This window comes from Dasypus novemcinctus, chromosome 18, assembly GCF_030445035.2.
Source record: "Dasypus novemcinctus isolate mDasNov1 chromosome 18, mDasNov1.1.hap2, whole genome shotgun sequence".
NCBI lineage: Eukaryota > Metazoa > Chordata > Mammalia > Cingulata > Dasypodidae > Dasypus > Dasypus novemcinctus.
This window is the reverse complement of record NC_080690.1, coordinates 58,054,838-58,078,951: the sequence shown is the minus strand read 5'-3', so window position 1 is coordinate 58,078,951 and position 24,114 is coordinate 58,054,838. Positions and strand designations below refer to the sequence as shown.

Genomic DNA, 24,114 nt, shown 5'->3' with positions numbered 1-24,114 from the left:
CTGCAGGTTTTCACTTAAAACACTCAAATCACACTCAGAGTCATACAGTCGTGCGCGATCATACCCCTGCACACCCCAGTTCCGCGTTGGAACCTGGACCCGCCCCTTCAACCCCAGTCCAGTTTCATTTCTAAGACGCCAGGCCTCACCTCCCATAAACTGCACCTCCTATAAACTGCACCGACGCAAGGCGGAACTCACCCCCAAACAAAAAAGAAACTGTGACCCAGTGGTTCTGCGAACCTCGAGGATGTGGTAGTGTTCCCTGAAGTCTCCGGGCACTAGCTGCACTAGTCCTTGATTAGGGCTGGTTGGGCGCAGAGATAAATCGGAACAACCCGCCTCGCGCCAAATCCGCGATTTCTGGGCCCGGAGCCTGAAATATATTTCCCAGAAAGCTCTGCAACCCTAACTACCCGCGAGGACCTCACTGACCAAGGGGAAATGCGTTTCTGAACGTAAGCAGGCAGTCTTTGAGGAAGATCAGCGAAGGCGTAACGGGCGGACTGGAATGGGGACCTTTCCCCGAGCCTTTGGCCCCTCTGAAACCCCCAAGACGATTCAGTTCCGGACTGGCGCGGAGTTCTTTGCTTTTCAGCGAGACTGTCTCGATAGCCGGGGTCCCGGTGTACCGTTACTTCAGTAGGAGCTGGACTACATTTCCCGGAGGCCTTCGCGGCCGGCGTACTTCCGGCGGGACCTCGGCCTCGCCCGAACGAGGCGAGAGAGGATAGTAGAGCCCGGCTTGTGGATCTCAGCTCAGCTTGTACCAGTGCGGCTCGAGGTGTGGAATCTGAGAACCCAGGCGGTTCGTGGCCTGAATCCTGCGTGGGTGGAAGTGAACTGAGCAGGGCGGCAGGGAGATAGTGTGTTGAGGTTTTTAAAATTCTCTTTGAATGTCTCTCTTCTAACTAGAGTATTTAATTTGTTTACATTAAATGTAGCTACTGATATATTTAGATTTAAATTGCCATTCTTGTTTTATGTTGTTTGTTTTCTTTATGTTGGATCGATTTGCTTTTCCTTCCACCAGTCTGCAGGTTTCTTTTAGTCATTACTCTTAGAAATTTCAACAGGTATACTTGTCAAAGTCGTTATGAGTACCTTTTATCTTCTTTAAAATAATCTCACACGTTTAATTTCATTTACCTCCTTAATTTAGACTTAATATACAACAAGTCATACATATATCTCCTTTATTAAAAATCTCCCCAGCCCTAGAATTAGCTTTATATAGTCAATATTTATTTACATTTTAAAGATAAATAATTGATATGTAAATAGCTTGAAGCAGGACTTCTATTTGCCACATACATTTACATTAATACATTCCTAGTATTTCTGTTCTTTCTTATCTCTTCTTTTTAAAATATATCCATTAGACTTACCTTTAGTGGAACTATTTAGTGATGAATTCTTTGTATGCTGGAAATTATGTCATTTTCATTTTGAAAACTATTTCTTACAGAAGTAGAATTACAGGTTGGCAGTTATTTTCTTTCAGCACATTGTGTCATTCTACTTGATTCTTTTGTTTCCCTCTTTTCATCAAATCTGTGCTTCCTAAAGCTTCTGAGAAGAACATTGAACTGACTTGCTGTAAAAAAGTCTTGCAGAAGGATGCCAATTTCTTTATCTCATCACCCATTCACTATATTACAGTACTCTTTCCCTCATTTTCCCACTCTATACAAAAGTTTTTATGCTGATTTCCACATTAGTGGGAGGAAATACAGGGAGGCAGTATAGTCATAGGAAGGATTCATTGGATGAGAGTTAAAACACATGGGTTCTTATTTTATCTCTGTGACTAATTGTAGACTTTGGGCAACTCTACTAGTCTTTGTGACATTCTCCAGTGTGTTATACCTTAACTATCAGGATTTTGTGAGAATAAAAGAAGTGAAATGTTTTTGTGAGTACACCACTATCCCCTCAAACCAGAAACCTGGTTGTCATCCCTCTACATGTGTAATTTCGCTTTCCTATAGGATGCGTTTCTGTGCTCCTATGTGAGTCCACCCCCAATATTTGTGCTCTGGATCCTTTCTTTTCTCAAAGAAAGACTTATGTCCCTCAAAAGACTTATGTCCCATAAGTTGTCCCTCTCTTACCTTCTTTGTCAGTGTCTTAGTTCATGTCATTCAGAATACAAACATGCTATAATGTCTCCCAAATTTAAGAAAAAGAGCAAAGTAAGAAATCCTCCTTTATCCTGACACTCCCTTTCAATGACCACCCTACTCAAAAGAAGCACCTCTATTCTCTGTTTTTATGCCTTATCCTGTTCTCTTATTAGCCTTTTCCTATGCTGTTTACTTTATTTTCCTTTATAGCTCTTTTTGTCATTTGACGTGTATATATATTTCATATATACATATATATGTGTGTATGTATATATCCCTCAACCTATAATAGTCATAGATCCACTCTTCACAATAAGTGGGACAGAATGTGATGCTTTTTGGAATGTAAGAAAGAAGTGGTCATGATGGAAAAGTGTGGAGTTAGGAGCCAGAGGATTCTGGGATTTGTGCTTCTACCTGGGGGCATGTTGCCCTGGAGTTGGGAAAATGTGATTGTCTTGCTCGTTTTGTGAGTCTAGTGAGGGTCTGAGGGGCTTTGAGGAAGCCCCTGATATGAGGGTTTGGCCCCTTTTGAGCTTGGAAGGAAATAAAGCTTGAGAGGTAGTATGAGGAATTTAGTTCATGGGTGTGGAAAGCTCAGAGGAAACCTCTTTCTAAGAAAGACATGTTCAGAGTCTGAACATGCCCAGAGAGCACTCTACTCCCGGCTTATGGGCTTTGCCCTTGTCCTCGGTGCTACAGTGTGGGTGTCTGGTTCAGAATCCTCCTTGCATATGCTGCGGAGATCTGCCAAAAGCAAGGATTTACCTGAGGTCCGTGTTAGCATATGGGGTTAGGGGGGGCTGGTCTGAATGCTCCTCCTGAGGAGCTAGGGCTCCCATTTCAGTACTGGAGCACTTGTGTCTTGCAATCCATTATCCTGCTTTTTGATTCCCTAAAGTTTAACGAGGGATGGGATTTGTTCTGAGGCTCTCTAGTTCTTCAGTATTTTTATTAGTGTGTATGGAGAAAGGGAGGAACGGAGCAGAGAGTTTGGAAGGGGACAGTAAATCATATTTAACTTGGTTATTCAGAAACATTTGGGAGCACTAGGGCAAGTGTGGTCTAGCATTTTTTCCTCTCCCCTTCTGTGCTTTCTTAGGACTCTTCAGAAAAACAAATTGATTTTCTAACAAAGTAAAAGCCATGGCCCAGGTAAAATGCCATTTCCTCCGTCATTGAAATGCTCAGGATTTTTTTCCAGATTGTGTGAACGTTTGCATTCCTTATCCTGAAATTGGCTGCCTGCTTTGCACCCCATTCAGGAATCTGTCCCTGAATCCTCTCCTTCCAGTGTGGAAGCAAGGGATAGTGCTAGTAGCCTTCAGTCTTCTTGAGCCGATGTTCACATGTGTGCCAAGTGCTCACCCTGGAGCATTGGTGGAGGAGAAATAGATTTTATCATGAGTATTTTTAGAACCTCTCATCAGAACTGTGGTTTAATCATTAATCAGGTAATCTCACACTCACCGTGACCATAGGTGGATAATTTTGATTTCTTCTTAGATCTGGGTGATTTTTAAAATATGTTTTCTCTTTTTAAAAAATTATGAAATATTTCATACTACAAAAATTGTATAAATTTATTAAAAATTTATTCAACTATCCATGTCATGTGAGTTAATTTTATGGTATGTAAATTATACTTCAGTGAACCCGTTTAAAGATATGTATCCCATACATGTGTTATAAAGAATAATAGTTTCACCTCATACATATGTACACTTAAACTGTAGGATGATTTTCTGATTTTGTTTTCTTTAAAAATTGGAAAATTTCAAACATATACAGAAGTAAATAAAATAGTCTTAATACAATGAATCCTTTTGTAGCCATCTTCCAGTTTAAACAATTTGCCAATCTTTCTTCATCAATGTACCCCCTTTTCCCTCAGCTGTTTCCTTTTAAAAAATTTCAAGAATGTTATAATGAATCCTAATATACCTAGATTGACTAGTTGTTTTTTTTAACATTTCCCCCAAATTTCTTTCTTTCTCCCTTTTTGTATATATATAATTTTTTTCTACACCAATTGAGTGTTACACACATTTCATAATACTTTACCTCTACACAGCTCAGTAGTATTTATCTCATAAGAACAAATTTTTCTGCATAATAATGCAGTAATCACTGTCAAGTCATTTATTATTGATAAAGTACTCTTAAGCTATAGAGTTCATACCCAGATTTCCCTGTTCCTTTACAGGTTTTTTTTTTACTCCTGGATTCAATCAAGAATCATGTATTACATTTAGTGTCTTTTTTTTTTTAAGATTTATTTTCTTTATTTCTCTCCCCTTCCCCCACCCCCCAGCCCCAGTTGTCTGTTGTCTGTGTCCATTTTGCTGCGTTTTCTTCTTTTTGTCCGCTTCTGTTGTTGTCAGTGGCACGGGAATCTGTTTCAACTTAATATGTTATAATCCATTGTATACATTATGTCATTATTTCTTTTTTTGTTAAATTGCCCCAAATTTGGTCAGTGGAAATCCTGTCAGGTTGGTTCCTGTGTCCTTTGGCCAGACACTCTCCCCATCTTTTTTTTTTTCTTTCTTTTGATCACTTCCTTGTTATCAGGCACAAAAAGATGTTTCAGGCTTATCTTGTAGTTTCTTTTCCCCAGCTCTGAAATTAGCCACTTTTCCATGGTTCCCTATTTCTTTTGATGCCTAATATCTGGTAAATAGTTGTGTTCACTGCTACTGAATTATCATTGCTTCTAGGCTGTCTCAATGACAGAGCTAAAGAAATATATTTACTTTTAAAAGCATGAGTTCATATTGGTACCTTCAATTCTAAAAATACAAGCGTTTCTTCCTTTTTTCCCTATTTCATATTTGTACCTTCCTTCTCTCATGAGAAAATCTAACCCCAGTACATTTTCTGTTTTTAAATTTTATATAATATTAAATTATTATGTTTTTGTGATTGATCCCTATTGAATCATACAGCTCTAATTCATTCCTTTACACCAGAAGAGAGTCCACATTTTATATATATGTATGTCATAATCTATTTATCCTTTCTGTTTATAGGTATTTAAGGATGTTTCTGGATTTTACTTTATATTATAAGCAGTGTCTCCCAAATGGTGTTAGGTCAAAAGGCAATATGCCTTCAACTTTCCCAGATAGTCCTTAGTTGTTTTATAAAAGAATTGTATCAGTATATCCTCCCACCAGCAATGTCTATAAATTCCCATTGCAGTTTCTCTCCTATAAGCATAGTAGCCAGACTTCACTAGTCTAATACTTTACTCATTTTTTATTCCATGTTTATCCATTAATACTTAACCTGATCAATTATCTGACATTCTAGGAATCTTATATTTATTGTTTTGCTAACTCCCACTTTTTGTGGCTTGCTTACTGGTGTGTTTAGTATTTTTTGACCCTCTTTACAAAAGGCAGAACAGTGCAACCTAAGATCCACATGAGATCAGAGGTTACTAATATTTAGGGGAGGATAGTATTAAAATTGTCACTATTAATAATAGTTCATTTTCTTTCTTGAGCCACTGTAGAGACAGATGGGTTCCTTGTCATTTGCTTTCACTGTTTTTGTTTCTTTCCTATCCCACCATTCCATTGAGGAGTTGCCTTTTCTAAGGACCCGCCTTCATAGAGGAAGGGGCTTGCAAGTCCAACATCCTCATTCTGTTCAGACCCAGTATTTTGTTTCCTGCACAGAGATTAACCCTCAGCCCACTCTGTTTCTAGTATCAGCATTTATCCAAGTCTTTGCTTTCCTGTTTGCCCATGATAATTCTATTTCTAGCCTTGATTCATTTCCTTTAGTTTCTTAATTGCTGAAGAATACATTTCAACTTATATCCATTTAAATTATCTAATATAGAGATGTTGTTCAATAAGAAGACTTTCCAGAATATTTAGTCTACCTCAGTTCTAGAAGCAGAAGCTACCTTCTCTATACCCTACTTGGGTTGACCAGATAGACATGAAGGAGTCTCAATATTTGTAACAGCCCCTGTCAAATGAGGCTTTTAAGAATAGGGGTTATGACAGGAAACTTATTAAGATTACAGCGGTTTCAGGGCTCAAAGAAAATCTGTAAAAGATGGATACCAGGAACAAGGTCCATTTTGAAGTTATAATGATTTATGCTGGATGTTAGTCATACTTGTGTGGGTTGATTGCATCAGCACTGTCCAATAGAACTTTCTTTGCTGTCTAGTACATAATCACACGTGGCTATTGAGCACTTGAAATGTGACTAGTATGACCAGGAACTCAACTTTAAATTTTATTTAATTTTAATTAATTTAAATTAAAATAGTTACATGTGGCTAATGGTTACCATATTGGACAGGGCAGGTCTAGATTATCCTTAGCTTTCCATGGTTCCAGAATAAGGAATATGTACAGTTAAAGAGGATGTCAATTACTAATTTCAGCCAGATTGTTATGCTGTTTAGAGTCATAGACTTTCTTCTGTATAAGTCTTGCAACTTATTGGGCTTTCCTTGATTTAATTAATACTTACTGGGATTTATAGATAATCCCACATTCACCCTTACTACATTCAAATCCCAAGTGATATGACCAAAAAGAGTAAGTGAAAATAGGAAATGTGAAATGGAACGTAGAGAAAGGTGAAATCCACATACCAGAAACTTAAATATATTTCAGCTGGATATAATGCATACTGGGTAACAAGTTAATGAAAGGCATACAAGAAGCCAATTTACAATTTACTTTCAAAAAAACTGTTCATTTGAGATCAAACTAAATAAAAAATAATTCATAAAAGCTATAGGAAAAAAGATAGGTATACAAAGAAAAAATTAAAGAAAGCACAAATGATTATAAAAATTAGTTAATTTATAATTAAAGCAAAAACATTAAACATAAAAATGGACAAAATATATAAAAGAATGATATAAAATTAAAAATTTATGCATAAAATAATAGCATCAAAGTATGTAAAAAGAAAATGGTTAGAAATGTAAAGAAACTGTTAAGAAAAAAAATATTTCCCTCAGTTTCAGCTGATAATCTGTAGAATTGTGGCTATGTATCATCTGGAATTAAAATTTACAAGTTTGATTTTTTAAATAAATGAAATATCTTGAACCCTAAAACAACAGCTTTACGGGGGAAAATGTGTCAAGGATTGATCATGTATTAACTTACAACAAAACTATAAATAAATTCTGAAGAGTAGCTATTAAAAGTTTGCATCCTTGAACCACAATGTAATAGACCTTGAAACCTGAAGTAATTATCAAATCATTGGAAAAAAACCCCTCATTAAAATTTAAAAAAAGAAAGAAAATCCCCCTCCTAAAACAAAATAAAACTAATCAACACAACCAAAATACCACTTAGGTTAAAGAAAGAATCAAAACAATTTAGCAACTATTTTGAAAATAGCACAAAATAATAATTAAGCATATGATGTTCAAGGCTAATTCATGTCATATTTGGTTTCATTATTAAAAAAGGGAAAAGTTAAGCAAATTGATCATCTCAAGAAATTAGAATGAAAATTATCAAATAAATATTAAATGGTCAGATTAATAAAGATAAAGCAGAAATTACTAAATTAAATGTGCTCTAAATCTTCCTTATTAATGAATTTAGTTCTGGTGTATACTTGCTTAATAAAATAAACTGGAGAACTTTCCAATTTTTTTCTGTTGAAAAAATGTCAAACTTTATTCTGCATTAATTATTGTAGACTCTCAGGAAGTTGTGAAAAATAGTACAGGGAGTCTCCAGTAACCTTTACTGAGTTTTCCTCACTGGTAACATCTTATATAAATAACTATTACATATGATCAAAACCAAGAAATTGACACTGGTAGTAATCCATAGTTTATTCAGATTTCAGTGGTTTTTATATGCCATCATTTGTGTGTGTGTGTGTGTGTTTATCTAAGAGAGAAAGAAACAGAGAGAGAGTCATACTGTCTTAGAGTTATGAAGAAACTTCCAAAACATCCAGCATAAGTGGAAAAAATAAAATGGTAGGACTTTCCATCATAAGACAAAATAATTAGCAAAATAATTTGTCCTGACAGGAAAACATGTTTATATTAGCTAATATAATGTTTTACAGTGAGAACCATTTTTTTTTTGTCTTTTTTTTTTCCCCATTCCCCTTGCTGCCCTGCTGTTTTTGCTGTCTGTGTCCATTCACTGTGTGATCTTCAGTATCTGTTTCTCTTTTTGTCTTCCCTTCTCGTCTTTCTCCTCTAGGATTCGCCGGGATTTGATCCTGGGGACCTCTTATGTGGAGAGAGGTTCCCTGTCAATTTGTGCCACCTCAGTTCCTGGTTTCTGCTGTACTTCACCTTGACTCTCCCCTGCATCTCTCTTTTGTTGCATCATCTTGCTAAGTGACTCACTTGTGTGGGCACTGGCTCACTGCACAGGTACTTGGCTCACCACATGGGCACTGGCTCGCTGCGTGGGCACTGGCTTATCATGCAGGCACTCATGTGGGCACTTGGCTCACCACATGGGCACTCAGCTTGCCACGTGGGCACTTGGGCGGGCACTCAGCTGAGCACGTTAGCATTGGCTCACTGCACGGGCACTGGCTCACCACGCAGGCACTCATGTGTGCACTTGGCTTGCCATGCAGGTACTTGGCTCACTGTGTGGGCACTCAGCTCGCCACATTGGCACTGGGCTCACCACACAGGTACTCCTGAGGGCACACAGCTTACCATGTGAGCACTTGGCTTGCTGCACAGCTACCGTGGGGTGCTCGGCTCGCCAGGTGGACACTGGTTCGCTGCACAGCCTCACTGTCTCTTTTTCGTTTTCACCAGGAGACCCCAGGGATTGAACCCAGTTCCTCCCATGTGGTAGCTGGAGGCCTTATCACTTGAGCCACATCTGCTTCCTGAGAACCATATTAGTGAGGCAGTTCTTTGTTGTGTCATACTGTGTAAGATGTTTAGCCTTCCTGACTCTCAGACATCCAATTCTTTTATCCTTCTGTCACTGTGATAACCCAGAACATGTTCCCACGTATTTCCAATTACTTTGTTGAGGGGAGTATGATCACATATTGGGAGTCATTTACTCAGTGAGACTTGAGTTTTCAGGAAGTGTTTGAATTTTAATGCAAATCTGATTTTTTTTTAAAGATAGAGGTTTTGTAACATATTTGGAGTCTGTTGTGGTTTTGTTTCTTTGTTTTTTGGCTTTTTACCTTATTCCTTACAGGGCAACATAGAAAGGAACACTTTTTTGAAAATGAATTAGTTGCTAGATTAATTGCTAGTTGCTGGATTCGGGCATGTATTTATTTCTAGATACGTAGTTTACTGTTAGCTTTGAAGTGCCATTTTATTTATTTAGATAACTGTGACTATCTAGATTTTTTTCATTCCCAGCCCTTTGTAGATAATTTCAGTCTCACTCTTTGAAGGACATTTTGTTTGCCATGACAGGGATGTTGAAGAACATATATACCCTCTACCTGGCTCTCACTAATTTCCTTTTTATTCTCCACCCTTGATATGAGCTTTTAGTTAAATCCTGTTAGCTTGCTGTCTCTCCCTCTTGTCTGTCTATCCCTTTCATCTTAAAAACACTTCTTTTAATTGTACCATTAAATGAAAAGGTTTGTCGTTTCAGGGGTTGGTGGTGATATTCAGGGATATGGCCATAGACTTCTCTCTGGAGGAGTGGAAATACTTGGACACTGATCAGAAGAGTTTATACAGAGATGTGATGTTAGAGAACTACAGCAACTTGGTCTCTCTTAAGGATGTCTTCCCGCAAATAATTCAGTATTTGCCCCCTGAGAAGATCACATTCATCCATGTGCAGTTCTACTCCTTGTTGATGAGAGAGCAATTTGTCCTTTGACTTTTCTCTCCTTCAGACTGTCACACCTTTTGCCCTTCCTTGAAATATCAGAAATCTACCTTAAAGTACTAACGTATACATCATAGGGAAGAATGTGTTATTTTTCCAGTTTGAGATTCTAAGAGAAATTTACCTTCATGTCCACTTACCCTCTCAGTGATTTCTTTGCTTGTATTTTTTCATATTTTTAAAGGGGAGTATCTTTCTTCCCTATTAATTACACTTCTTCCCCAATAATTACCCTGTCTTTAGTTTTCAGTAATTTTCACCATGCTATGCCTATATATGGTGTGTTTTTGTTTTATTTGTCAGTATTTATTCTGCTTGGGGTTCTTGGAGATTTTTAAATTTATAAGCTTGTATCTTTCACCAGATTTATAAATTTTCAGCTAGTATTACTTCAAATAATTTTTTTTGCTATATTCTCTCTCATCTCCTTCAAGGATTCCCAAATACCCATATACTAGGCTTTTGTTTTTTTAGGAGGTACTGGGGATAGAACCCAGGACCTTGTACATGGAAGGCTGGTACTCAACCACTAAGATATACCTGATCCCCTATTAGACTTTTTCATAATCCCACAGGTCACTAAGGAAGGTATGTTCTCTTTAAGACTTTTTTTTCTCTGTTCCTCAGATTCTGTAATTTTTATTGATCTATCTATTATTAAGCCTAGCCAGTAATTTTTTAAAAAAATTTCAGATATGCTCTTTTTCAGTTCCAGGATTTTATTTGGTTCTTTTTAATAGATTCTCTTTCTCTGCTAAGATTTCCTATCTTTTCAACCATTAAGATATTTTATATCCCTGAGCATAATTATAAGTCCTTTAAAAGCCTTATCTGTTAATTGCAACATCTGGGTCCCTGGAGGTTTACATTGATTGCCTTTTCTTTTATGTATGTGTGACATTTTCTTCTTTCTTCATTTATCTAATCTAACTTCTATATCCTTGACATTGTAAAATGATTAAATACTGGATTTTTCTATATTCCTTTGAAGAATGCTGGTATTTTTTTGTTTGTTTTGAGAACTTTGTTGGCCTTGAGCATGAAACTGTTTCCTCATTGAAGGTTAGAGTTGTTCTGTTTCGTTCTTTTGGCCTTAGTTGGGTTTATTAGAGACTGCCCCACACGTGCATACTTCAGGGACCAGCTAGAGATTTGGACAGATTTTATATGAAGAATGTGACCCTACTTTGTTCTTTCCTGTCTGGGATTCTTGCTTCCCACCTCTGTCATACCCATTCCCCATTTTCTAGCTGCTATGGTCCCTGTGAATTCTTTCCTCTGGTTTCTCATGCCAGTTATGACTACTGACTTTTAGCTGCCCTTTGTGGCACTGACTGGGACTTGCCCATGGGCAAAAAGTCATAAAACTGGGAAACTCCAATGCAAATTGCTTCTCAATTTCAGAATTTCAACTGATCTTGGCTTATAATTATTATTATTTAATGCATTTTCAAGGGACAACATCACCCCAAAGGAGTAAAAATTGGTTCTTGAGAGACCAAAAAATTGTAGATATTACAATAGTTTGTGGCCCTTCAAAGGACCACGGTCCATAAATAGTTATAAATTATAGTATATCTGTGTTATTAAAATTTCATAGGGGATGGGTTAGTAATTAGGAAATAATGTCTAAAAAGGCTCCTGAGTGAGGGGAATAATGGAAAAAAATTTGATAATAACGTATTTGTAGATTCTCTCTTTTTTAAAAAATTATTTTGAGGTACTCGCGCTGGGGATTGAACCTGAGACCTCATATGTGGGAAGCTGGTGTTCAACTACCGAGCCACATTGACTCCCCTCAGTTGGTTTTTTCATTTGTTTGCTTGTTGTTTGTTTGTTTTTAGGAGGCACTGGGAACCGACCCCAGGACCTCCCGTGTGGAAAACAGCGGTCAACTGCTTTAGCCACATCCACTTCCCTCTGTTGATTCTTTAGATTTAAATGGACATGATCTGTAAATAATGACCCTTCCATGTCTTTCTTTTCAATAACTGTGCTATTTATTTCTTGCCTTAATGTGTTAGTTAGGACTTCCAGTACAATATTACATAGAAATCATTATAGTAGGCATCTTTGTCTTATTTCTAGTCTCCAAGGGAAAGCTTTCACCATTAAGAAGGCTGTTTTCAGCGGACATTCTATAGCTACCCTTGATATAACTAAGGACATTTCCTTCTTTCTTCAGCAAAAGCTAAATGGATATTGAATTTATAAAATCCATTTCTCTGTCCATTGAGGTGACAATATATGATAATTCTAGTTCATTCTATTAATGTGGTAGATTACATTGATTGATTTTCAATTGTTAAACCTACTCTGCATTACTGAAATAATCCCAGTATACTCATGATATATTGTCCTTTCGGCATGTTGCAGGATTTAATTAACTATTATTATATCTAGCTGTTTTTGCATATATTTTGATCAGTGAGAGTGATGTATAATTCTCCTTTCTCTTGAATGCCCTTGTGATGTTTCAGTATCGAAGTTTGGCTGACCTCATAAAGTAAATTGGAGTGTGTCCCAACCTTTTTCAGTTCTCTGAAGACTTTGTATGAGATTGACTTTGTTTTTTCCTTAAATGTTTGATAGAGTACAACCCAGAAACCACCTGAACCTGAAAAGTTTCCACAAAATCTTAGGAGAAAGGTGGAAATTATGGATTAAATTTTCTTTACTAGGAATGGGACTATTCAAATTGCGTATTACTTCTCCTGGCCAATATATTTGTTTGGTATGTGACTAGAAATTTGTTTCATCTAAATTTTAAAATTTAGTGATATGAATTGTATATAAAATTCCTTTATTATCTTATTATCTTTTTAAATAGTGACCCAATTTTTATTCCTGACTTTTGCTATCTCATTCTTTCTTTGTCCCTTCCCACCCCTGCCCCACACTTACTTTCTAGGGCTGGGTGAGTGAGGAGGACTCAGTCTTGGCAGGACTTTATCAATTTTGTCTTTTCACAGAATCAGCTTTTAGCTCTGTAAATGCTATTATTTGTTTTATATAATTCACATAGACCATTCAATCCCCATTTAAAATATACAATTTAATAGCATTTAGTGTATTTAGAGTTGCAGCCATCATCACAATCAATTTTAGAACACTTTCATCACTCCAAAATGAAACCCTCTACCCATTATCAATCACTCCCATTTTCCTCCAGTCCCTTAGTCCTAGCAACTAACTAACCATCTACTTTCTGTCTTTCTAGATTTGCCTATTCTGGGTATTTCATGGAATCATACAATATGTGGTCTTTCATGACTAACTTCTTTCATTTAGCATAACGTCTTTGAGGTTCATCCATGTTGTAGCATGTTATCAGTATTTTCATTCCTTTTTATGGCTGAGTAATATTCCATTGTATGTATATACCACAATTTATTTATTCATCTATCAGTTGATGGACATTTGGGGTGTTTCTACCTTTTGACTGTTATATATAATGCTATTATAAACATACTTATACAAGTTTTAGTATGGGCTTATGTTTTAATTTCTCGTGGGTGTGTACCTGGAGTGGAATTGATGAGTTATCAGGTAACTCTAGGTTTGTCATTTGAAGAACTACTAGATGGTTTTCCAAAGTGGTTGCACCATTTTAAATTGCCACCAGCAGTGTATGAGGGTTCTGATGTCTCCACATCCTCACCAACGTTGGTTATTGTCTTTTTTCTTTTAGTCATCCTTGTGGGGTTGAACTGATTTTGATTTGCATTGTGGTTTTGATTTGCATTTCCTTAATGGCTAATGATATTGAGAATATTTTCATGTGCTTATTGGCTGTTTGTATATCTTCTTTGGAGAAATGTCTATTCGTATCCTTTACCAATTTTTAAGTGAGTTGTCTGTCTTTTTTTTGTCGAGTCATAGGAGTTCTTTATATATTCTGGATGCTAGATCCTTACTGGATATAAGATTTAAAACTATTTTCTCCAATCTGTAGGTTGTCTTTTTATTTTCTTGATGGTGTCCTTTGAAGTACAAAGTTTTAAAATTTTGATTATGTCCAGTTTATCTATTTTTCTTTTGCTGCTCATGCTTTTGGTGTCAAATCTCATTGCCAATCCAAAGTCATGAAGACTTACCTGTTTTATTCTGAGTTTTATGGTGTTAGTGCTTGTATTTACATTGTTGATCCATTCTGCATTAGTTTTTGTATATGGAGTGAAGTAGAGGTCCAGATTTATTCTTTTGCATGTGGTTAGCCAGTTGTCCCAGCATCACTTGTGGAAGAGAGTATTCTTTCCCCATTGATTGTCTTGGTATCTGTATTAGTCAGCCAAAGGGGTGCTGATACAGAATACCAGAAGCCTATTGGCTTTTATAAAGTGTACTTATTTGGGGTAGGAGCTTACCGATACTAGGCCTTAAAGCATAGGTTACTTCCCTCAACAGTCTATTTCCATGTTTTGGAGCAAGATGGCTGCCAGTATCTGCCAGGGTTCAGGCTTCCTGGGTTCCTCTCTTCCCAGGTCTTGCTTCTTTCTGGGCTCAGGGTTCCTCTCTTCCTGGGGCTTGCTTCTCTTTCCTCTGTGTGCTTACTTCCCGGGGCTCCAGCTTAAGACTTCAGCATCAAACTCCAACCTTAAAAACCCTCCAACACTGTCCTTTGTCATGTCTTTTATCTGTGAATCCCCACCCACCAATGGGCGGGGACTCAACACCCTACTAATGTGACCCAGTCAAAGCCCTAATCATAATTTAATCACGCCCAGGTACAGAACAGTTTACAAACATAATCCAATATCTGTTTTTGGAATTCATAACTAATTCACACTGCTACAGTATCTTTTTCAAAAATCAGTTGGTGATGGATGTTTGGGTTTATTTCTGGGCTTTCAACTCTATTCCATTAGCCGTGTCTATCCTATTCCACTGCTACAATATTTTGATTACTGTAGCTTTAAAATCCCAAAGTGTGTGTCCTACTAATTTTTCAATATTTTTTAGTTATTCAGGGCCCCTTGCAATTCCATATGAATCTGACAATAGTCTTTTCCATTTCTACAAAAAAAGGCCATTTGGAGTTTGATAGTGATTGCATTGAATCTGTGGATCATTTAGAGAATATTGCCATCTTAAGAGTTCTGATCCATGAACATAGATGTCTTTCCATTTTTTAGGTTTTCTTTAATTTTTTCTAATAGTATTTTGTAGTTTCCTGAGTAAAAGTCTTACACTTTTTTTTTTTTGGTTAAATTTATTCCTGTGTGTGTTATTCTTTTTGATGCTAATATAAATAGAATTATTTTCTTAATTTCATTTTTGGATTGTTCATTGAAAGTGTATAGAAATACAATTGATATTTTTGTATATTAATCTTGTATCTTGTAACCTTGCTAAATTCATTTATTAGTACTAATCATTTTAATTGGATTTCTTTGAAATATATATCATATATTGGGATACAAATATGTCTTAAATACTTTATATTTGTTTTTCCTGCTTGGTGTTGTTTTGCTTTCTTGTAGATTGAAAGATATTTCTCTTCCTCATTAATTTAGAAATTATATGCTCTTTCATTCATATTTTAATGAATGCCATTAAACATTTTATTGTATGTATATGATATGTATTTCAAAGATATACAAAATTTAAAAAAATAATAAATCAAACTCACTCATAAATACCTCCTCAAGTCAGTAATAATCAACATTTAGCCAGTCTTGTTTTGAGTGTTCTAGTGCTGTCTTGTAGAATTTTTTGTGATGATGGAAATGTTCTAAATCTGCTCAGTATGGCAGCTACTAGTCACATGTTGGGTACTTGAAATGTTGGTTAGCATGAGTGAGGATAAATTTTTAAAATTTTATTTTTAATTATTTTAAGTTTAAATAACTACATGTGGCTACAGACTGTATTATTACCTATTTACCTCCTCGGATTTATTTTAGTTAAATCTTCAACGTTATATCATTTGACCCATAAATACTTTGGCATATGTCTCCAAATGTAGGGATTCTTTAAATAACAGCAACTTCACTACTAGGTTGCTGCAAAAGTAATTGCAGTTTTGCATTGTTGAAATTTGCCATTTGATATTGGCATACATTCTTAAGTAAATGTGGTTATGTTATACATATTTTTTTTTAAGATTTATTTATTTATTTCTCTCCCCTCACCCGCACCCCAACCCCAGTTGTTTGTACTCTGTGTCTATTTTTGCTGCTTGTTCTTCTTTGTCTGCTTCTGTTGTCAGTGGCATGGGAATCTGTGTCTCTTTTTGTTGCGTCATCTTGTTGTGTCAGCTCTCCGTGTGTTCGGTGCCCTTCTTGGGCAGGCTGCACCTTCTTTCGCATTGGGCAGCTCTCCTTATGGGGTGCATTCCTTGCACGTAGGGCTCCTCTACGTGGGGGACACCCTGCATGGCACGGCATTCCTTGCGCGCATCAGCACTGGGCATGGGCCAGCTCCACACAGGTCAAGGAGGCCCAGGGTTTGAACCGTGGACCTCCCATGTGGTAGACAGATGCCCTAACCACTGGGCCAAGTCCACTTCCCTATACATCATTTTAATGTGCATTTCTCACTTTATGTTTTTTTGCAGTGACTTATTACTTACTGTTTATTTTATATTTGGACTATGGAAATCATGTTAGACAAAAAGCAAAGTTAAGTGATTTTCTTGAGTTCAAAATGGGTCGTAAAGCAGCAGAGACAACTTTCAACATCAACAACTCATTTGACCTAGGAACAGGGCAGTGGTGGTTCAAGAAGTTTTGCAAAGGAGATGAGAGCCTTGAAGATGAAGAGTGTAGTGACTGGCCGTCAGAAGTTGACAACAACCTGTTGAGAGCAATCAAAGCTGATCCTCTTAAACTACACAAGAAGTTGCCAAAGAACTCAACGTCGACCATTCTGTGGTCATTCGGCATTTGAAGCAAATTGGAAAGGTGAAAAAGTTTGATAAGTGGGTGCCTCATGAGCTGACCAAAAATCCAAAAAATCATCTTTTTTTTTTTTTTAAGATTTATTTTTTTTATCTCTCTCCCCTTCTCTGCCCCTGCCCCCGCCAAATGTCTGCTCTGTGTCCATTCGCTGTGTGTTATTCTGTGTCCGCTTGTATTCTTGTCAGCATCACCAGGAATCTGTGTCTCTGTTGTGTCATCTTGCTGCATCAGCTCTCCGTGTGTGCGGCGCCACTCCTGGGCAGGCTACACTTTTTTCGTTTTGAAGTGTCATCTTCTCTTATTCTATGCAACAATGAACCATTTCTCAATTGGATTGTGATGTGTGACGAAAAGTGGGTTTTATACAACAACCAGCAGTGACCAGCTCAGTGGCTGGACCAAGAAGAAGCTCCAAAAGCATTTCCCAAAGCCAAACTTGAACCAAAAAAAAGGTCATGATCACTGTTTGGTGGTCTGCTGCTGGTCTGATCCACTACAGCTTTCTGAATCCTGGCAAAACCATTACATCTGAGAAGTATGCTAAGCAAATTGATGAGATACACGGAAAATTGACTGCAATACTTGCAGCAGGCATTGGTTAACAGAAAGGGCCCAGTTCTTGTCCATGACAACACCTGACCACACATCACACAACCAATGCTTCAAAAGTTGTACGAATTGGGCTATGAAGTTTTGTCTCATCCACTATGTTCACCTGAACTCTCGCCAACCGCTACCATTTTTTCAAGCATCTTGACAACTTTTTATAGGGAAAACACCTCCACAACCAGCAGGATGCGGAAAATGCTTTCCAAGAGTTTGTTGAATCCTGAAGCACGGATTTTTGCGCTACATAAGTAAGCAAACTTATTTCTCATTCGCAAAAATGTGTTAATTGTAAGGGTTCCTATTTTGATTAATAAAGATATGTTTGAGCCTAGTTAAAATGATTTAAAATTCAAAGTCTGAAACCACAATTCCTTTTGTACCAACCTAGTATTTCTACCCTTTAAAAAGAATAACATTATTTTAGAGTTATCATTTAGAATTCAGTCAAGGTTTAAATTTCCCTTATTGTCTCATGGTTTATTCTTAAAGTTTCTTTAAATCAGGATGTAAATATGTTGCAGCTGATTAGTAATAGTCTCTTAAATTTTCTTAATTTGTAGATTTCCCCTCTCTTTTTTCCTTTGTCATTTTTTTTTCAAAAACATGTTAGGGTTATTTGTCCTTTGTAGTTTCCCATACTGTGTGTTTTTTTTTAAATTGTGCCACCATGGTATCATATAATATGTTTTCTGCCTTCCAAATTTCCTGTGACTTGGTAGTTAGATCTAAGGGTTGATCAGATTCAGGTTCAATATCTTGACAAGAATACCTCATAGGTAGTATTTATGAACTTTGATTAGGAACTAGCCAATGGTTGCTTGTCTTGTCTGTCTTTATGTTATTGACATGCATTGATGAGCATTGACAAGTTCCATTTATTAGTTTATCTATTAGTTGGAGTACTTCTAGAAAACAAAATTTTCCTTATGTGGTACAGTTTATATTCAGTTTTTTTAAAAAGGATTTGTTTCCAAGCATCCTCAATGATGACCAATTAATTATTTTTATTTTCACTATTAATTCATGATTTTAAATCTTCTTATGTATTTCAACTCATTGCAGTAATTATTATTATTGCTACCCAGATGTTCCCAACTGTGGCCAGTATGAGCCTGTTCAAGTTGTGTCCTTTTGACATTCCTCTGTAGTGACACCTGCTTGGCCTTACCTGGGCTCTGATGCCCCACCTGAGGTTACTCCTTGATGTGTGGATCTTCTCTTCTTTGTTTTCTACTTTGTCATTTCTGCTCTTATATTTATTATTTCCTTTCTTTTAACTACTTCCATTTTATTCTGCTGTTTTCTTTCTGATATCTTAATTGGATGCTTAACTTATTAAAATTCTGTCTTTCTTTCCTAATATTCCTGAGAAATTCCAGCTATGAATTTTGATTCGAGTATAGCTTTTGTAGTAAAAGATAAGTTTTGAAATAGAATATTTTCAATGTTATTAATTCAGGTGTTTTTTTTCCCCCAAATTTCTATCATGAGTTCTCACTGAGCCAAGTATTTCCAACCTAATGGAGTTCTTCAGAATGTTTTTACTGCTCATTTCTTTATTCCACTTTGGTCAGAGAATATGATCTGTATGTATGATGACAATTCTTTGAAGTTTAACTGAGATTTTCATGTACATTATCACGTTTTGCACCTGTGTATTTAAAAGGATTAACTTAGTCTAATAGACAATTTATGAGTCCCATGTATGTCCATGAATCAAGCTTGTTAATTTTATTGGTCATAACTTCTGTATCTTTTTTGATTTTTTTTTTTTTGTCGGTTTTTTAATTACTAGGAGAAATGTGTTGAAATTTCCCAGTAAAATATCAGATTTGCCCTCTCACCTTGTGGTTCTTTCTATAAACATTGCTTTATCTATTTTTTAAAAAAATTTAACTAATGTGTAATTGGCATGCAATAGATGGTACATATTCAAAACATACAGTTTGATGCTTTGATATATAATATATATAAACCTGTTAAACCATTCACCACAGTCAAAATATAAACATACCCATCATACAAAAATATTACATGCTTATTGTAATCCCTTTCCCATCCTTCCTCACCTCTCTCCATTCCCAGCCAACCACTGATCTGCTTTCTATCACTATAGATTAGTTTGAATTTTCTTGAATTTATAAAAATGGAATGATAAAGGAGGTACCTTACATATTTGACTTCTTTCATTTGGCATAATTAGATGATTCCATCATGCTGCATGTATCAATAGCTATTCCTTTTCATTGCTGAATATTATCCCATTATATGAGTTTATACTTGTTTGTTTATTCATTCACCTGGCAATGGACGTTTGGATTGATTACAATTTTGACTGTTATAAAGACTATGGGGAAGCAGCTGTGGCTCAATCAGTTGGGCTCCCGTCTGCCATATGGAAGGCCCTGACTTTGCGTCCCTGGGTCTCTTTGTGAAGGCAGGCTCTCTTGCATGCTGTGGAGAGCCGCTGGCCTGGGTGTTGCGGAGTGCCACCGGCCGGCAAGCGCTGTGGAGAGCCGACTCAGCAAGGTGATGCAACAAAAAAGGAGACAAGCAAAAACGCAGAAGTGTGCAAAATGAATGGATGCAGAGAGCAGACAGCACACAAAAAGCCACAGGGGGGCAGGGGAAAAAAAAAAAGACTATGAACATATGCATTTGTATCAACACATGCTTTTATTTCTCTTAGGTAAATTTCTCTCCTAGTTTGCTGAGAGTTTTTATCAGAAAGAAATGTTGGATTTTTTCAAATGTTTTTTCTGTATTTCACACAATGCAATGTGTGAAATTGCATTGATTTTTAAAGTAGACTTTATTTTTCAGAAGTTTCATATTAAGAGAAAAATTGCAAAGATAATATAGTGAGTTCCCATATACTCTGCACCCAGGTTCCATGCGTTAACATCTTACATTAGTATTTCACATGTGTTGTAATTAATGAGCCATATCAATACATTGCTCTTAAATACATTGCTCTTAAATAAAATCTATACTTTTTCCATATTTCCTAATGTCCTTTTTCTGTTCCAGGATTCCATCCACGATACCACATTATGTTTTATTATCAGTCTTCTTAGGGTCCTCCTGGCTGTGGCAGTTTTGCAGATATACCTTGTTTTAGATGTCCCTAACAGTTTTTAGGAGTGCTGGCCAGGTATTTTGTAGAATGCCCCTCTACTGGAATGTGTGTGGTATTTTTCTCATGACTAGACTGGGGGTTATGGGTTTTGAGTGGAAGGCCACAGAGGTAAAGTGCTGTTTTTTTTTTTAAAGATTTATTTATTTATTTAATTTCCCCCCCTCCCCTGGTTGTCTGTCCTCTGTGTCTATTTGCTGCGTCTTGTTTCTTTGTCCGCTTCTGTTGTCGTCAGTGGCACGGGAAGTGTGGGCGGCGCCATTCCTGGGCAGGCTGCTCTTTCTTTTCACGCTGGGCGGCTCTCCTCATGGGCGCACTCCTTGCGCATGGGGCTCCCCCACGCGGGGGACACCCTTGCGTGGCACGGCACTCCTTGCGCGCATCAGCGCTGCACATGGCCAGCTCCACACAGGTCAAGGAGGCCCGGGGTTGCGGGGTTTGAACCGCAGACCTCCCATATGGTAGATGGACGCCCTAACCACTGGGCCAAAGTCCGTTTCCCGTAAAGTGCTGTTTTTATCACATCACATCATATCAAGGTAACATACTATAAACATGATCTATCACTATTGCTATTGACTTTGAGGTAGTGTTTGTCAGGTTTTCCACTGTAAAGTTATTCTCTACCAATGCCTTCTGTGCATGCTTTTTAAAAATTTTTTAAAATTAATGTAACATTAAAAAAAATGAGGTTCCCATTTATCTCCCACCCCCCTCACCCCACTCCTCCCATAACCACAACCTCTTCCATCATCATGGGACATTCATTGCACTTGGTGAATACATCTCTGAGCACTGCTGCACCACATGGTCAATGGTCCACATTACAGTTTACACTCTCCCCCAGTCCACCCAGTGGGCCATGGGAGCACATACAACGTCCCGTAACTGTCCCTGCAGTACCACCCAGGACTCCTCCAAGTCCTGAAAATGCCCCCACATCACATCTCTTCTTCCCATTCCCACCCTCAGCAGCTGCCATGTCCACTTTCTCCATCTCTGTTACATTTACTTCCACTACTAATCACATTAGTTCCAGCATAGAGTATCAGTAAGTCCACTCTAATCCATACTCTATTCCTCCATTCTGTGGACCCTGGGATGGCTATGTCCACTCCACTCATCTATCAAGAGGGTGCCTCGACTCCACTTGGACGATGGATGCAATTCTCCTGTTTGCAGTTGTAGGCACTCTTGGCTCCCTGGTGTGGTGGTTGACCTTCTTCACCTCCCTGTTAGCTGGCTGGGGTAAGTCCAATAAACCAGAGGGTAGGAGTTGCAAGTCTTTTGAGGCTCAGGGCCTGGTTATCACATGGACAGTCCAGAGATTCAGGTCCCCCAAGTATACACTAAACCCCAGCGCCAACCACAGGTCCGGTAAAAGTGACAGGAGAGGCTCGTGAACAAAGATCACACCTGAGTCCAACTCCATCACACTCAGGACCACAAACTCCAAAGTAGGGCCAACTGACAGGGCACTGAAGTCCATCTGCCATGACCATAGAACCTGTGGGTCTCTGTAGCCCTCAGAGGAACCAATACCTGGGGTTGTATCTACTTTAGCTGTCTCTGGGACTCTGCTGAGGTGTGCATAAGGGTGACCCCTCTGATGACCTCCTGGCTCTTTTTTGGAGACTCATAGCCATATAAACTCATTTGTCCTTTCCATTTCCCCCTTTTATTCAGGGTCAAAAAGCATTTTTAACTCCTGCTATTACATGTAGGCTGAGATATTCTGCTGGTCTGAGTTGACCCTTTTATTCAAGGTCATTCTCCAGCCACATCATCAGCTGGTACTTGGTAGTAATCCCTCGGTGCCAGGGAGGCTCATCCCCGGGAGTCATGTCCTGTGCTGGGGGGAATTTACATGCTGAGTTTGGCTTCGAGACTGGCCACATGTGAGCAACATGGAGGCTTTCAGGAGGTAACTCTTAGTTACACTGCAGCTCTAGGCCTAGTTCTTATTTCAGGCCCACAGGCCCACAAGCATAGTCATTAGCATCAAGGGCTCATTGTTGGACCATCCTTCCTTATTGGTCTTAGCCATTGCACTCAGAGGATTGTTGCTGTTCCATTGGGGAATGTGACAGAGCTCTCCAGGCCAGGAACTCAGCACTCACCCAGCCATCGTTCCCAACTGTAACCATTATGAAAATATCCAAACATTTTTATGCACCCCACACTATGCCCTGGAGAACTCCCTCCCAACCATGTGCCCCCCACCAATAATTATTGTAGTTTTAAATCCATTTACATTTAATGGAATTTTTAATATAATTGACTTTTTGTCTCCCATTTTGTTATTTTCTGTATGTTTCATATGTCTTGTTCCTGCTTCTCCTTTACTATTTTCTTTTTTTTTTAATATTTTTTTCTAGTGTAACACTTCCTTTTATTGGTTTTCTTAATATATTGAATTATTTTCTTAGTGGTTGATCTAGAGAAAAACAATATTCATCAACATATCTTTAGACCAAAATAATTAATTTTAATAAAATTAAGAAACTTTGCTCAAATAGAACTCATATCATTTCCCATCCTTCGTGCTCTTATATATATTCCATATTCATAGAAGTCCAACAATACAGCTTTATCAGAGTTATGTGCAGCATCATTTAAATGAGTTAAGGTAAAGAAAAAGAAAAAGGCATTTTGAATGCCACCTCACTGCTTTCTGGACTCCATTGTTTCTGATATGTCAACTGTTAACATAATTATGTTTCCTTTGGACATAATGAGTAATTTTTCTTTCTGCTATAAGATTTTTTTGTTTTGTCTCATTTTTTATTATGATGTGTTTAGATGTAAATTCTTTTGTTTGTCCTCCTTGAAATTAATTGGAATTCTTGGGTGTGTTGATTTGCTTTTCATCTTATTTTGGAAATTTGGAGTTATTTCTTCCAATAAATTTTCTGCCTCTTTCTTTTGTCTCCTTTTGTGACTCCCATTATGTGTATGTTAGAATGCTTGATAGTAGTGTCATAGATTTCTGATACTCTTCTTTCTTCACTTAGAATTGGGTAATCTTTATTGATCTACAAGTTCACTGATTCTTCTGCCAGCTCAATCTGCTATTCAGTTTCTCTAGTTAACTTTTCATTTCAGTTATTGACCTTTACAAATCTAGAATTGCCATTTGGCTTTTAAAATAATTTCTAATTCTTTATTGATTTTCTTAATTTGATGAATTATTGTTATTTCCTTTAATTATTTAAATGCCTTAGTTCTTGCCTGCCTTGTAAATGGTTTCATTTAAATCTTTGTACATTTTTGTAATAGTTGCTTTGAAGTGCTTTTCTACTAAGTCTAACGTTTTGGTTCTCAGAGACAGTTTATATTGACTTTTTTGCATGTATGAGGCACATTTACCTGTTTCTCTCATGTCTCATTTTTTTTCCCACTGGACATTTTAAGTAATGTGTTGTCACAACTCTGAATTCTGATTCTTCCCTTCCCTGGCAGCTGTCATTGTTGCTTTTATTTATTGA

General features: G+C 37.3%; 1 protein-coding gene and 1 long non-coding RNA gene across 2 annotated transcripts in view; one reads left to right on the top strand and one right to left on the bottom strand.

Annotated features, from left to right (window-relative positions):
* The window catches only part of LOC101411753 (zinc finger protein 420), a 79,108-nt gene extending 78,478 nt beyond the window's left edge, over positions 1-630 (bottom strand). Inside the window, exon 1 of the mRNA XM_071209239.1 lies at positions 202-630. The gene's annotated coding sequence lies outside the window, so the exon portion shown is untranslated. The remainder of the gene's footprint in view (positions 1-201) is intronic.
* Positions 450-20,493, top strand: LOC139436869 (uncharacterized). The gene is made up of 2 exons (XR_011646331.1): positions 450-784; positions 16,539-20,493. It is a non-coding gene; the product is annotated as an uncharacterized lncRNA (long non-coding RNA).
* The last annotated feature ends 3,621 nt before the right edge of the window (positions 20,494-24,114 follow it).